The sequence below is a fragment of the Berghia stephanieae genome, chromosome 2 (assembly GCF_034508935.2).
Source record: "Berghia stephanieae isolate SIO BIC M18660-M18661 chromosome 2, UCSD_Bste_1.3, whole genome shotgun sequence".
Lineage (NCBI taxonomy): Eukaryota > Metazoa > Mollusca > Gastropoda > Nudibranchia > Aeolidiidae > Berghia > Berghia stephanieae.
In genome coordinates this window covers 124315681-124330149 of record NC_088361.1, presented here as the reverse complement: position 1 = coordinate 124330149, position 14469 = coordinate 124315681, and the positions used below count along the sequence as shown (strand labels likewise).

Genomic DNA, 14469 nt, shown 5'->3' with positions numbered 1-14469 from the left:
TCGGTCACTTGAATTATACCCAGATCATTAAAACAATATTACGATATTTTCAATTTAAATAAATTCAATTTCGCCATTAAAGGTGATATTTTTTTTATGAAATCAATTTTTATTATCTTAAAGATATTTTATATTTTCTTTCGTGTTTTCCATTAAATGCATCACTTTTTAATCGATAAAAAATGCATTAAACGAAAACAAACAAACATACAAGAAATCGATTGACAGACAATTCTTCTCATAAAATAATATGTTTCCTGCTTTGCAAAATGTCTTGACGTTTTTTGTTTTGTTTTGTTTTTTTGTGAGTTTTTCTCTTCGTAAAATATATAAATCAAATAACATTTCTTCCCATTGATTTTTTTTAATATCCGTTTTCATACTGTCGTAGTTGCTTTCGAGTTAGATGAAAAATGTGATAAACATTTAATTTATTTTTGATATTTGAAATAATGTACTTTTAAAATATGAGATATTAATTCTTCACTTCATTTCTTCATTGAAGCATCTTGTGAGGCTTGAAAACCATTTAATGTCCGTGTCTGACGCCGTTTTTGTCATGACAACATTGATCTGTATCAACAGTTGAATTAAATCAAACCGTTATAGGTGGGATTCGGATTTAATCTTTTACATCATATTTTGCCATTCTAGTCAACTGCGTTTATTTTGTTTTGTTTTTGTTGGTTTGTTTTGTTTTTTTTGGGGGAGATTTTTGTTTTGTTTTGGGTTGTTTTTTTTTTGGGGGGGGGTGTAGTTTTTTTTAAATTATTGTTTTGTTTTGTTTTATTGTTTGTTTGTTTGGCTTTATTTTTTTGTAGCTTTACCTTTTCATATCGTAAAATCTACTAAAAGTACTCCAAGCGCTTAATAATGGTAACCGAGCCAACAGGACAAGGTATAGACCCGATCTCAGTACCTGTAAGATGATATTAAAATTGCTTTTGACAAAGAAAAACAGAAAAGCATTATTAGCCGCAAGGTATCTACACAGTTTTTAATGTGAGGACGTGAGTAAATAGCAAACGATTTGACTCGAACCAGGGACCTAATGATCAGAAGGCGAGTACGACTGGTAATATCAATCAGATTTGGATCGGCCGAGGTGAGAATTCAATATCTGCAGTATAAGAACCAAATGTGACTCAACGTCCAAAGGCGGTATTAAGTAGGGGTCAATCAGGTTTTTGAAAATTGCAATTATAGCAAAACCTACGAAATTTGAGATTAGATTATATTCGTTACGGTGGAGAAATAATATACTTTCTTATTTTGAATAAAACCCATTAAGTTCATAGTTTGAATCATTTTGAGTCTGAATTCACTTTTCATGATTCTGATCATCCAAACAAAATATCGTTTTGAGACGGTGAGTTACAAATTAAATAATCGTTTTTGATCTATTGCGTCAATCTGATATCATGTCGGTATTGATTGGATAAAAGAAAACTGAGTTGGAATTCAGAACGACTAAATGACGTTATTATAGACGTGTACAAATATGAGGGTCTGACATCCGAACCCAATTATAGGCCTAGTTTAACAGTGTTGTAATGGACAATATTTTGCGTTAGTTTTTTAGATTTCACTAACAACAGTGAGCCCATAAGGAATTGGGTTATCAGACCTGCAAATAAGTGCACGTCGGTTACTATACATTTTTTTATGTTTATAAGAAAGAATAAATCACATTCCTACTTAAATATTATAAATTTACTCAAATGGTGAAATTAAATCTTTGAGATCATCAATACTTTCTCCTTATCGATCATATTCAGGATTAACGGATTATTACCGAAATGCCATACTTACCCAAATCAAAAATTGATTTCTTCACACACAAAGTTAATGAGACATAAGGACATACTATACATAATTTTGTGTGGCGAAACAAGGTGTAATTATCATCATTAAGATCTTATACCTATAATAAAGATTTGTCTTCAAATTTTGTTACACAAATAACAAAGGGGACAAAGATAAATCTTCATTGCACCGTAACGAATGTGACGAATTTCCTATTTATAGTTGGTAAGCATTATACTATTCATCCGGATATCATGCCTTTTTGAGACTATTCATTACATTAATTATGATTATAAGAAAATCATTCCTGTCGTTAATGTTGCTACCTTAGCTTGTGAACTGTTAGGTTGTACCAGGTAACGTTAATTGTCTATGTAAAAGACGATATCGATTTCTCATCAATTAATTGATATCACCACTTTGCAATGTAACACAATCTTCTTTGTTACTCAATTACAACAGAGGTGCATGAAATCTCATACATTTTTCTTGTCAATAAAAACATGTCGAAGGTTAACTTGTTCATTTCCGATACAGCAGATAATCTGATTCTTGTAATAGAAACAAGGACACAACGCCAATAATGGATTGATTTCTATCGGGTTTTTTTTTTTTTTGTTTCTTTGGTTTTTTTAAGCCTTTGGGTTGTGTGTGAGTGTGTGTGTGTGTGTGTGTGTGTGTGTGTATGTGTATGTGTGTTTGTGTGTGTGGGTTTTTAATCTTTTTTTAACCGAATCAAATCTTTTGAGCCATCAACGATCAAGATCGATCAGGCAATTAAGAATATATATATATATATATATATATATATATATATATATATATATATATATATATATATATATATATATATATATATTTATAAAAACAAAAATTTATATGAAATTTAATATCAAGTTATATTTTTATTTATTGATAAAAACCTTCTATCAACAAACTTTAACTTTAAAGTTTTGTTAAATATAATAATTGGATTTCATCTTGCTCCTTACATCTCATAATCAATTTGAGAGAATGTTGCACTGACCAGCTAAGCCTTAAGCAGTTTTGACCATGAAGAATGTTCAAACTAAATTAACTCAATTCTAAGTCTATTACTAGATTTTATTCTATCCTACTTCAATAAAGATATGAGCATAATTATTTAATTTATTATTTATTTAACTGGATTTGGAAATAGCATTCTACGTAATATACTAAATTCTAACAAGAAATAGAAGAAAAAAAACGGACTAAGCTTTAATCTTAGTTTTCGTGCCTGTTAAAACAGTGAGGTAGTTAAACATGCCTGTTGGAAGTGCTAGATGATTTCATTAATACAATGTAACCAAAGATCTAATCATTTCTAGTAAATAGGCAGACATCCTACAATTTGATATGGTTTTCTGTCTGGGAATTCAATCAAATGCTCGCGTGTATTTTGAGGTGTTTAGCCTTGTGTACCAAGAATTCACATTTGTTCAACATCCCGTTTGCGTATTGTATTGATCATATTATTATGACTAATGCATTAACAAAACTATCTTTTGCAAGCAGTCACGCAAACATAAGGTGATAGCTAGTGTGACCGGGCGATAGATAGCCTTAGGCAGCAGCAGGCTGGGTGAGTGAATGAAAGGATGAGAGTGTGAGTAAATTTGAAAATGTGATTTAAATGGTGTTTTTGTGAATGGCGTGTTATTTTGATGGGGGTGAAGAATAAATAAATACATGGAGGAGAGGTGGAGGAAATGGAAGAGAAGAAAATGATGCTGAAGAGGATGAAGGAAGAGGAGGAGGAGGAGGAGGAGGAGGAGGAGGAGGAGGAAGAAGAAGAAGAGAAAAGGGAGAGGAAAGAGGAAAAAGAAAGAGAAATTGAGGGAGAGGAAGAGGAGGAGGAGAAGGAAGAGAAAAGGGAGAGGAAAGAGGAGAAAGAAAGAGAAAAGAAGAGGAAGAGAAGGAGGAGGAGGAGTAGAAGGAGAAGAAGAAGAAGAAGAAGAAGAAGAAGAAGAAGAAGAAGAAGAAGAAGAAGAAGAAGAAGAAGAATCGGGATATCTACCTCTTGTGTGACCGAAATATGAGAAGAAAACGAGGAACACACGGATGATAATGCAATGAATATTGATAATAAAAAGTAATAGGAAAACACGAGCATGATAGGTTTCAGGCTGTGGTGGTTGCTGTATTGGATTAGCATAGATGGAATTCGACGAGAAATGATTACATCCAAATTCAACATGATGAGTTCATTGGGTATTCATTATTTTGGTTAAACACCGTAAATTTATTTTATTACTAGATAGAGCATGATGGTGGCGATTTGAATTTGAGATTTTTCTGATTTTGCCAGTGGGCTAACACTTCAGTTACATTATTTTCACGTCCTCGGGCTATTATCAACGAAACACACCGCAGCCGTTGTCCTGACCTCATCGCGATTTTCAAAGCTTCTAGCACCACTCTGTTCTAACAAGTTTTAGATTAGTATTTCAGAAATATTATCACATTATTTAGAGTTCCGTCGATTTAATTTTATATATTCATATTGGTAATTTGGATGCATTCATTTAAACATTTTAACTATAATGAATGCATATACTTAAAGAATCTACATACACCACAAATCTCAATGAACTTTATAAAGATCTTAAGAGAAGACAGATCATAATGCCCACATTACATTCTAACATTAATATTACAAGTTACATGAATAGCATTTGAAACTTTCATTTCTGATAGTTCTAATCTCAAATTTCTACTGGATTTTAAAAATCTGCCAAATAGTACCCCCTTTGAAAACTCATCAGTTTTGTTAAACAAAAAATTCGCAAGGCCGATGTCATAGGTTTTTTTTTCATTTCCCAAGTTTAAAAAAATCACTAATACATAAAAATTGCCAGGGAAAACGTGGAGAATAAAATCTGCCAAATATCTGCCAAACTGCCAAACCGTTTTATCTGCCTGACGACTTCAAATTCTGCCAAATAAAGGACATTTGGCAGAACACCTGCCAAATTGGCAACCGTGAAGTGCTTTATTGCTCTTGAAATTCGGCATAGCGAAACAAAATTCGTCATAGAGAGAGAAAATGCGGCGTAAGGAATTCAAATGTGCAATAGATAGTTGCCGTCACAAAGTTCATTCATCATTTGCAAGTGGCGTAAATCGTAGTCTAATATTAGAACGGGAACTCCTTTGATTGCAATAAGGAAAGCAAATACGGCATTGCAATTTCAATTTCGACAAGAAGTAAGATTGCTTTCAAGTTTGTTTTCAAACAAAAAAGGAAATGAAAAAACATGCCTGTTTTGCATTGTGATTCTTAAACCTTCACTGCCCTTCTCCAGTGACTTAACTTTTGTTTATCTAATGCCATCCATGTTTCCAAAGTGCCTTACTAACAGAAACAGTAACATTCATTTTAAAATGCCTCTTGGGTTACCGATCAGCCATCTTCTCAGAGTAAAAGGTCTGGAGTGAGGCGGCTGATTTGCATCGTGCTTGTGAGAATAGTGCCGAAAAGGGCAAAATTGACCAAGAAAAACAGCAGTGAGTAAAATTAATGCTCAACAAATGTTTGTTTGTTTTTTGGGGTTTTTTTTTTGGTTTGGTTTTTTGTTTTTTTTGGTTGTTTTATGGTTTTATTTTGTTTTGTTTTATTATTTTTTGTCGGGGGGGGGAGGGGAAGGAGAAGAGAGATTAAGTGGACAAAAATCAGAAGAAAAGAAATTATGTAGAATGGCATAATACTGCCCCATCTCAGCATTAAATCAAACTTAATCGAATGATTAATTCACGAAACAACCAAGACATGTATAGATCACAGATTGAAGCATAACTGTTTAATTTACAAAAATATAATTCAAACAGTTTTATATATTATTGATAGAATCCATGGCAAACAGACGGGAAGATGAGACTGCATCCGCATGCATCGCTAGTGGCGTGAAAGTAACTGTTCCCTGCTCTGACAGTGGACAAGACTTGCCATTCTTTCCCAGTGTTCATTTGTAAGACGATGACGGCGAATTTCTGCTAAATAATGTTTTATAACGTTTTTCCATAAGTTGAAAGCGCTTTCACAAATGTTCAGAAAGGAGGAGTATGATGCCAAAAATGTGTTCATATGATATCAAAGGAATGTTTGGGACATTCCTATGTGTTGGGGCATTGTCAAATATGAAATATGCTGAGTCCGTTCCATGTTGTCTGCTTGCATCTTGTAGGATATTGTTGAATCGTTCATGGGTCATGCCACCTTTTAGTAATTCATAATAAATAAGTCTACGCCAACTTTACTTACTGCAAACATCACCGTGATGTTTTCCCCCTAGTCGGCCAATTACAAGACGGAAATCCTGAGAACCTCTTTGAAAACGACCTCTTGTTCTTATATTCAGAAATTGATTCCGTTTCATCAACATAAATAAAATCGTTTACTGTAAACTGCATTAACCATGTCGCAAATTTATATCAAGATAATGCGTGTTTTCTGTATTCCAATGTTTCGGTACATCTTCAAGTTTATTTAGGGTCAGCAGCATTTCATTACCATGTTGCTTACTGCCCTGCTCTTGACATCAGGTTATGTTGGTAAATAGATGGTCGTTTACGACATCTTTAACTGATTTTATGTGGCGATGTAAACATTTTTACCCCATTTTCCACCAAAAACCTTTGCTATCATTCCATTGTTAGTTGTCAACTCATCGCTTTACAATGTGCTAGGCAGTCTAGATCGTTTCATCCCAAATGCTTTGTCAAGAGCTTTATCTTCAACTCTTTCATATGCTTCAAAAAGCCTTCTTGTGTCATGTAATGATATCTTGGAACATGAATTTGCAAGGTTTTCTTCATAATTATTTGTGGAAAACAAAAACAGACTCAATCGACAAATTATTTTTTTTAATGTGCCAAATTGCTTTCGCAATGCCGCATTTGAATTCTCTATTGAATTTTTATGTCTATTAATAGTGCTTACTCATATTCACAATTAACCAACACAATTGCACGCCTAAATTGAATTCTCTTTGCCTCATTTGGATTTCTTATGCCGAAATTGCGTTCTCTATTTGTACATTTGCCTTTTAAACACTTATACCGGCTTTATTTCATGTGCCCGCGAATTGAATTGTTATAATTGAATAAAATTTGTCTAATATTAAAATAGGAATGAGTCATGAATCTCTGAGGTGATATCATTTTCTTCAAATAAGACATTCTTTTTTTTCAACTTGTTGAGAATCAAAATTTTTAAAATACACAACCCCCCCCCCCCCCCCCCCAAGATTAAAAAAAAACAAACAAAAAAAAAAACACTATGTAATTGTAGGTTTGCCCATAAATTCAAAATATCTTTCCGGTTGTACAATCTAAAGGAATAACCCAACAGGAATGGCATTTCTTTGAGATTTGTTTGGTAACAAGGTGGACAATGTTTGCCTATGTCATTTTCAGAACCAGCGGGAAAGAGATTGAGTTTGCCGTTATTTCTCTTCTCAAATATCCAGAGGAATGAGTTCCAGCAGGACTGTCCGACCGTTGTCTTGTTCTCCATCGCCATGGAATTGGAAACGAATTGTCTTCATTTTTTTATTTTGATCAGAGAAAATAATGTAACTGGAGGGGAGAGAATCCTGACGAAATGCAAAAATTCAATTATTGTATACTTTGTTTGTCTCGTCTCATGGTTTATAACTTGCTTTAAAAATCTTATTCCCGGCCCTGTAGGGTGAGTATTTCATTATTTATTTCATATGATTTCACATTGTCTCGATACAATTCAATTTCGTTAATTACACTTCTTGGAAGCCAAAGGCAATCTTTCAAACTATAGCATAAAATTCTTTTTAAATTATTCGAGGAAATATTTTTTTAAATCTTCTTCTTGCTTATTTATTTATTTTTAAATCGTATTTTTTATCTCTACGGATCTCTGTCGGGCCTTAATCTGACAGGGCACATTATATATGTTTCCTTCATATTTTAGATTTTAAAAAGTGCTTACCGCCATTAAAATCGATCAATATTTGAAGTACAAGTTTCCTGGCCAATCTGAAATTTGTTCTTCACAAGTTAACTGTCAATCTCTGGAAAAATTGTGTTTAAAAATTTGGCCAGAAAACTCGTCCTTCAAATATCGATCAATTTAGACGATCCTCATCTTGGCAAAAAAAAACAACTCTCAAACTTGGGCCTTACGAATTCCCAAACCTGCAAAATAATGTTGTCGTTCATACCGCCGATTTAGACCATTTCATATTAATTAGTGTATTGAAATACTTTTTATTCTCTGAACTTTGACATTGTATTTAGACCGCCAATGAGGTAATGAGGTAATGAGTTCTCACTGGTTTCTCTCTCCAGACTTTAAACATTATAAGGTTTCACACCATTTTTTCAGTGTTTGTATGATTGATCTGAGAGGCCAAATTGCAAACGATACTAATTCCTGAGTAATTTTCATAGTTTAGGGATCATTGCCATCGTTTACTGAACAATGCATGACTGTTCGGACAGCTCGAATCCACTAAGAGTTGTTTAGTAGATGTTCCTTTTTTTCTTTTTTTTTTTTTTTGGTTTTTGAGGGTTTTACGGCACTTGCAACACATTAAGGTCATATCAGCGCCAGTAAAAAGGAAGAAAAGGGATAGTAAAAAGTTATAGAATTACAATTAAAGCACCCAAGAAAAGGTAAGACAAAGGGGAATTTGTTCAATAGGAAACAGATGTAGATTTCAAGAGCACACCATCAAAGTACTTAGTTTGAGATCACCTAAAAGTCCCATCCAGACACAAGCACAGGTCCCCACTAAGAGGAATACACTCAAATGTTAACAAATCAAATATAACATGTAAATAAAACATAATACAGTACATAACAGAGAGATGATTGACAAGGAAAAAATATCATCTCCCAAAACTATAACTAAACATTCGACTGTTCCCCTCCCAGCCAAGGAACTCTGGCCAGGGTCAGGACAAAACTAAGTAATCTCATTCCAAGACAAAGACAGAAAGCAATTGGAAAACAGATATAGGGAGATAGAAGACACAGTATGAACCTCCCTGCCCACTATGGGAGGTCAGGAACCCCACCCAGAGATGTTCTTGTTAGAATATTCAACATTACCTGAAACAGAATCATAATTCACACATGGATCCAAGGGGTGTAGCTGGTAATATTCATAATATATGGTGTCGTACCTAATGACAAATGACCAGTGGTCAGAATTTTGGCCATTTTTGTCACCCATTAGATCACTGACCACGTCCAACACCGCTTGATATTGTTATATGACCTTGTGTCGATTAGCTATACAATCCCACACATAATAACGCAAACGAGATCAACTGGTCAATACAGCCCAATCCATTACGTAGACATTGAGGCATTATTATTTTGTTTTCTTTTATGCGAAGCACTAGTTGTTGGCAGCTTTCGAGTCATATTATCAACAACAATGATCATTAATTGCTATTGGTAGTATGCGTTTAAGTACAATACTCACCAGTTTTGTACGTCAAATCATTCGTACAATCACAAAATAATGTGTATAACTCAAATGGCTATAGTCTGATTAATACAATTCAGAGAGAACTGATTACCTTATTGGCGGTATAAAAACAAGAAAGAGCACAATGAATGCAACTACACTGAAAAGAATTACAAAACACGTGTTTCCATTTTCCTATCTAGATTACTTTTACTTACTGAGAATAAAATGAACTATTATCTTCCAGAAAGCTTTACAACTGCGAGCTGACCAGTTGAGGTCACCTTAACCAACCCAAATATATTATATTATGAAATAAAATACCAATGGCCATTGAAAAATAAAGATTTCGTTTTATTGTTTAGCACAGTGTAATTAGCACTTAGGTCTGTCTTTCCTTTGAGGTTGCAATCATTGATAATTTACATTGTTTCCATATGATCACGTTATGATTAGACAGCTGGCGAAAACAAACAAAAATCGTTAATCTATATATTACAAGTCTTTTGAAATAACACCATAATACCAAAATATTATATCAACTTTTTTTATTACTTGCACACCTGGTGCAATTTCTGCAATGTGTTTGCCCTGTATGATTTAATTATATTTAATGAGTAATATAATGCATTATATAGCCATGTGTCATTGGTGTTATTATTGGTTTTATTTTTAGATTTATATGGCGAATGTGTGAATGTAACAATTATCGTCTAGGAAGATTAATTAATTAGATGTTAAAATGAAAGGATTTATTTGTAATAATTTGGCTCATTGGAATGTTATGGAATCAGTATTTATTCTATATTGCTATTTCTAAACAATGACTCTTAATAATAAGGTATTGTTAATATTGTAAACGGGATAAGTTATGTCTTATTGATTATATAGACGTTATGAAATGGAGCAAATCTGACTTATTGACGAATTCACATTTCAAGATTGTATGTTATAATTTTCTACGTTTTGTTTTTACTTTACTAGTGGAGAAACCGAAATATTTGCGGAGAAATAAAGGCTGTTACGAACAGGCCGTGGTCTATTATACTTACTATACTACTGTATTGTGGAAATAAACATATCATATCGAGACGAATCTGTTTTAATCAACGGGTAATAGAATCTACCCATTAATGTAAGAAAGGTTGAAAGTTTTATCATTTTAAGAATTGCAAGGCGTCATTTTTGAATTACCATTTGTTAAAATATCCGTACTCATTCAGACCTGAGTTGATTGGATAATTTGCGTATGGTATTTTTGTGAATTCATGACTGCAGATATCGTTCCTAATTCTAATAAAGTATCTTCGTTTAGTTCTACTGTGCTCAAAAGCTTCTTTAATACTTGATATCAACTATGTGCATTGAAAAGCAATTAGTATAATAATAATAATAATAATAATAATAATAATAATAATAATAATAATAATAATAATAATATAATAATAATAATAATAATAATAATAATAATAATAATAATAATAATAATAATAATAATAATAATAATAATTATTATTATTATTATTATTATTATTATTATTATTATTATTATTATTATTATTATGTATTCAATCCCATAAAAGGAAATTTGTGTACAGACGTGATGGCCAATTATGAGAATCGATTATTAATGCGATGGAACTTGGAAACAGCGATGTTATTATAGGATCACGTGATTATTAGATATTATCTAATTGTGGCATTTGGTATAACAACTAGCAATGCTATTGAGATGTTTGATCTTTGTAATGAGTTAATTCGTGAGTCATGGGAATTTCTATGCTGTTGTCATTGGTAACTACTGACCTTACCACGGGGAACAACCACAATTGGATTCAATAGTCTGATGTCACGTCGCCCAGCAACGGCGGCCATCGTGGTTCTAAACAAAGAAAATCGGTACTTTTTGTTCTTCATGCTGGCTAGAGCTTTCCATATGTCTTGTGATCCGAATGTGTAAGAGTCAAAACATGATCATATATATAATGTTTTTCTCCTCTGGATACACTTTTATGCTCGTCGGAGAAATATTTCATAAGGTCCGCCGTTGTTCCGATAGTTTAGAGCCAGTTACTAAGTTACCATACGTCATTACGAGGGAAGTGACGTTACAACTGCTGAAGCGTATTATAGGGCAAATTGAACGTACACAATAATCACCAAAGGTCTAAGTGTTAAAATCATTTGAAAGATTTTTGGTGGAATTCAAGATCCAAATTGGATACGCCCAGAGAAAGATAATTATAAATGTGTGTTAATCAAAGATATTCTGGAATACATCTTTTCCTTTCTTGGGATTTTCTGCGACTATCTATTGGCAATTTTGTTTTGGTCCTTTCTTAACAACATAACTGTACTGTGGTTATTTTTTTAAAAATCGACTTGGCGAAAATAAAATTGATTTAAATATCGATCGATCAAAATGATCAAAAACATGTCAAAAGTCTCGAACCTAAGACTTTGATTTTGAGACTTTATCCAACAAGCCAGGTTAACTATATTTCATAATTACATTAAACACGGTACACGTCGACTGCAAGGCGTCATATTTTAATAAACAATTTTTAAAATATCCATCACTGACCATAGCCAAGTACTCACTCACACCTGAGTCATATTATTCGATCGATATATAAAATTAAATTAAATAAAATTGAGCTTTATATAGCGCAATATCTACTAAATGTGCTCAAAGCGCTTTACAAGGGGTCCCTGGTCAACAGCAACATTTAACATGTAGGACGGGAATGACGCCTGTTAGGCGTCATTACAATTTATCGGACAAAGACAACGCTGTTAACGTTAACGACCACAGGTATTCATTTTATACCTGAGTACGGTGAGAGAATGTGAGTAAAGAGCCTTTTCCAAAGACTCAACTATGCCTCGAGCACGAGGCTCGAACCCAGGACCTTCCGATCCGAAAGCGAGTGTCATACCACTAGACCACATAGCCGCATATCTTGCCAGAGTCGCCAGTAGATGCATATAAAAGAGCTCTGGCTTGTAATAATTCAGATCACGGGTGTCACTTCATGAGGCACTTTAGAAAATTGTCCTAGTCAAATAAGTGGGAAATAGATATCTGAAAGCAGGCAATGACGTGATTTATTGTAATGGTGCGCAATATAATATATCTAGGTCTTCTAAAAGAATCTAATTTTTAGTGAAATTTAACGATTGGTGAGTTGACGTCACAAAATTATTATTGTAAACATGGCATATTTACCCGTTACAATTTATGGAGAGGGATAGAATAATGTGTATATTTTCATTTCTCTGTTCATTCAAAATCCATCAATTTATAATTTATAATAGATACGCTGTAAATTATATTTACAAATCTTGATATAATAATACACGGTGGCTTATGCATAGGAATAAAAACGGATAGGAATGTATATAGAATAGTAATGATAAAGACGGTGATGGACGGGGGAGTTAGGGGGGGGGGGGGGGGGGGGGGGAGTGGGAACTACCAGCTACAATGACCAGGAATTATTACGTGCGTGTGTTGTGTTCTTGACACCCTGCCAAAGGTACATGCATTACATACGAGTAATAATAATACTATCATTGTCCTGATGATAATCTATGGTTCGACCTTTGTGGCTGGTCCAAAAAAAAAAAACCAGCCAAAAATAAGAAGTTATTATGTGGTAAAAGTAAACAGGCCCATTCTGTGTATATGGATGTCTGGATTAGTTCAATGCCTACAGATTCTACACGTAAATGATCATAGTAACCTGGAAATTCCTTTGTTTATGCTTTACTTCATTTAGATCTTTATGACATTGTTCTATAACGGCATATAACTTCGCGAAGCCACAGGTTTGAGAGTTTTTGTTAAGCTGAAGGTCATTATAATCGATCAATATATGAAGAACGAGGTTTCTGGCCAGATTCTTTAATTTGAGATTTTATATAGCGCAATATCCACTAAACGTGCTCAGAGGGCTTTACAATGGGTCCCTAGCCAAGAGCTACATTGAACATTTAGGACGGGATATGACGCCTGTTAGGCGATATTATAATTTTTTTCGGAAAGAGACAACGTTGTTAACGGCCAGGTACTCAGTTTACACCTGAGTACTGTGAGATAATGTGAGTAAAGAGCCTTTTTCAAGGACTCAACTATGCGCCGAGCGAGGCTCGAACCCAGGAACTTCCGATCCAAAAGCGAGTGCCATACCACAAGACCACATAGCCGCATTAATGCGTGGTTTTCCAAAGTGCGACAGTTAAAGGGGAGTGGTTAACGACTGGCTGTGAAGAGTTGGTGGCCAAAATGACAAGATAATAGATTTATACAACGAGCGTCTTTATTCGCGCAAAACTAAAGACAATACAGTTCTTCTTTAAGTCAAGATAGTTGTGGAGCTAAAGTTGTGCCATTTCGATAAAACGCTTATTTCCGATCCTATAATGGCCGAACTCGAACGCTTAAAGGCGGCGTTCGATTGAAAAAGCAAGACTCAACGGTAATCTTGTATTATATCAATATCTATTGCCAAGAAACACAAAGTGGATGGTGGATACTTCGCCAACACAGTTGAGTTCTCATTCCCATACTATCGTCTATGATTATGATTATGGTGTCGCGTTCTTTATGAATATATCATAAATATGGAACTAAGCGATGATCGTTGATCTGGATGATGTCTTACATTGGTAATGAAAACAGGGGAGATGAGTGCTGTGGTGTGCCTGAATGTTTGATGCAAGGCCAGAAAGAACCGTGGTGAGTACAGAAAGGGGTTTGATGATAGGGATGGTGCGCTTGTGTTTTTAAGATGGATGTTGTGAGGAGGCTACTGTTGGAGATGGTGGGGAGGTGGTAGAGTTTTGATGATGATGCTGATGATGATGATGATGATGATGATGATGATGATGATGATGATGATGATGATGATAATGATGATGGATGAAAAGGAAAATATCAAAATGGAGAAAGAAGAGTAGGAGGCGGAGAGAATAAAACAGAAAAAAGTAATGACGATGAAGAAAGCGATTTTAAAGGAGGAGTAACAATGCTTAGAGGAGGAGGAAGATAAAAAGGAGGAGACCAAAAATAATGAAGACATTGGAGGAAGAGAAGATAGTGAAGAAGAAATAGAAGAAGAAGAAGAAGAAGAAGAAGAAGAAGAAGAAGAAGAAGAAGAAGAAGAAGAAGAAGAAGAAGAAGAAG

General features: G+C 34.0%; 1 protein-coding gene across 2 annotated transcripts in view; it reads right to left on the bottom strand.

The window, feature by feature from the left end:
- Window positions 1-14469, bottom strand: part of LOC144966506 (zwei Ig domain protein zig-8-like) — a 363782-nt gene that overhangs the window by 165074 nt on the left and 184239 nt on the right. The gene's annotated exons all lie outside the window — the stretch shown is intronic.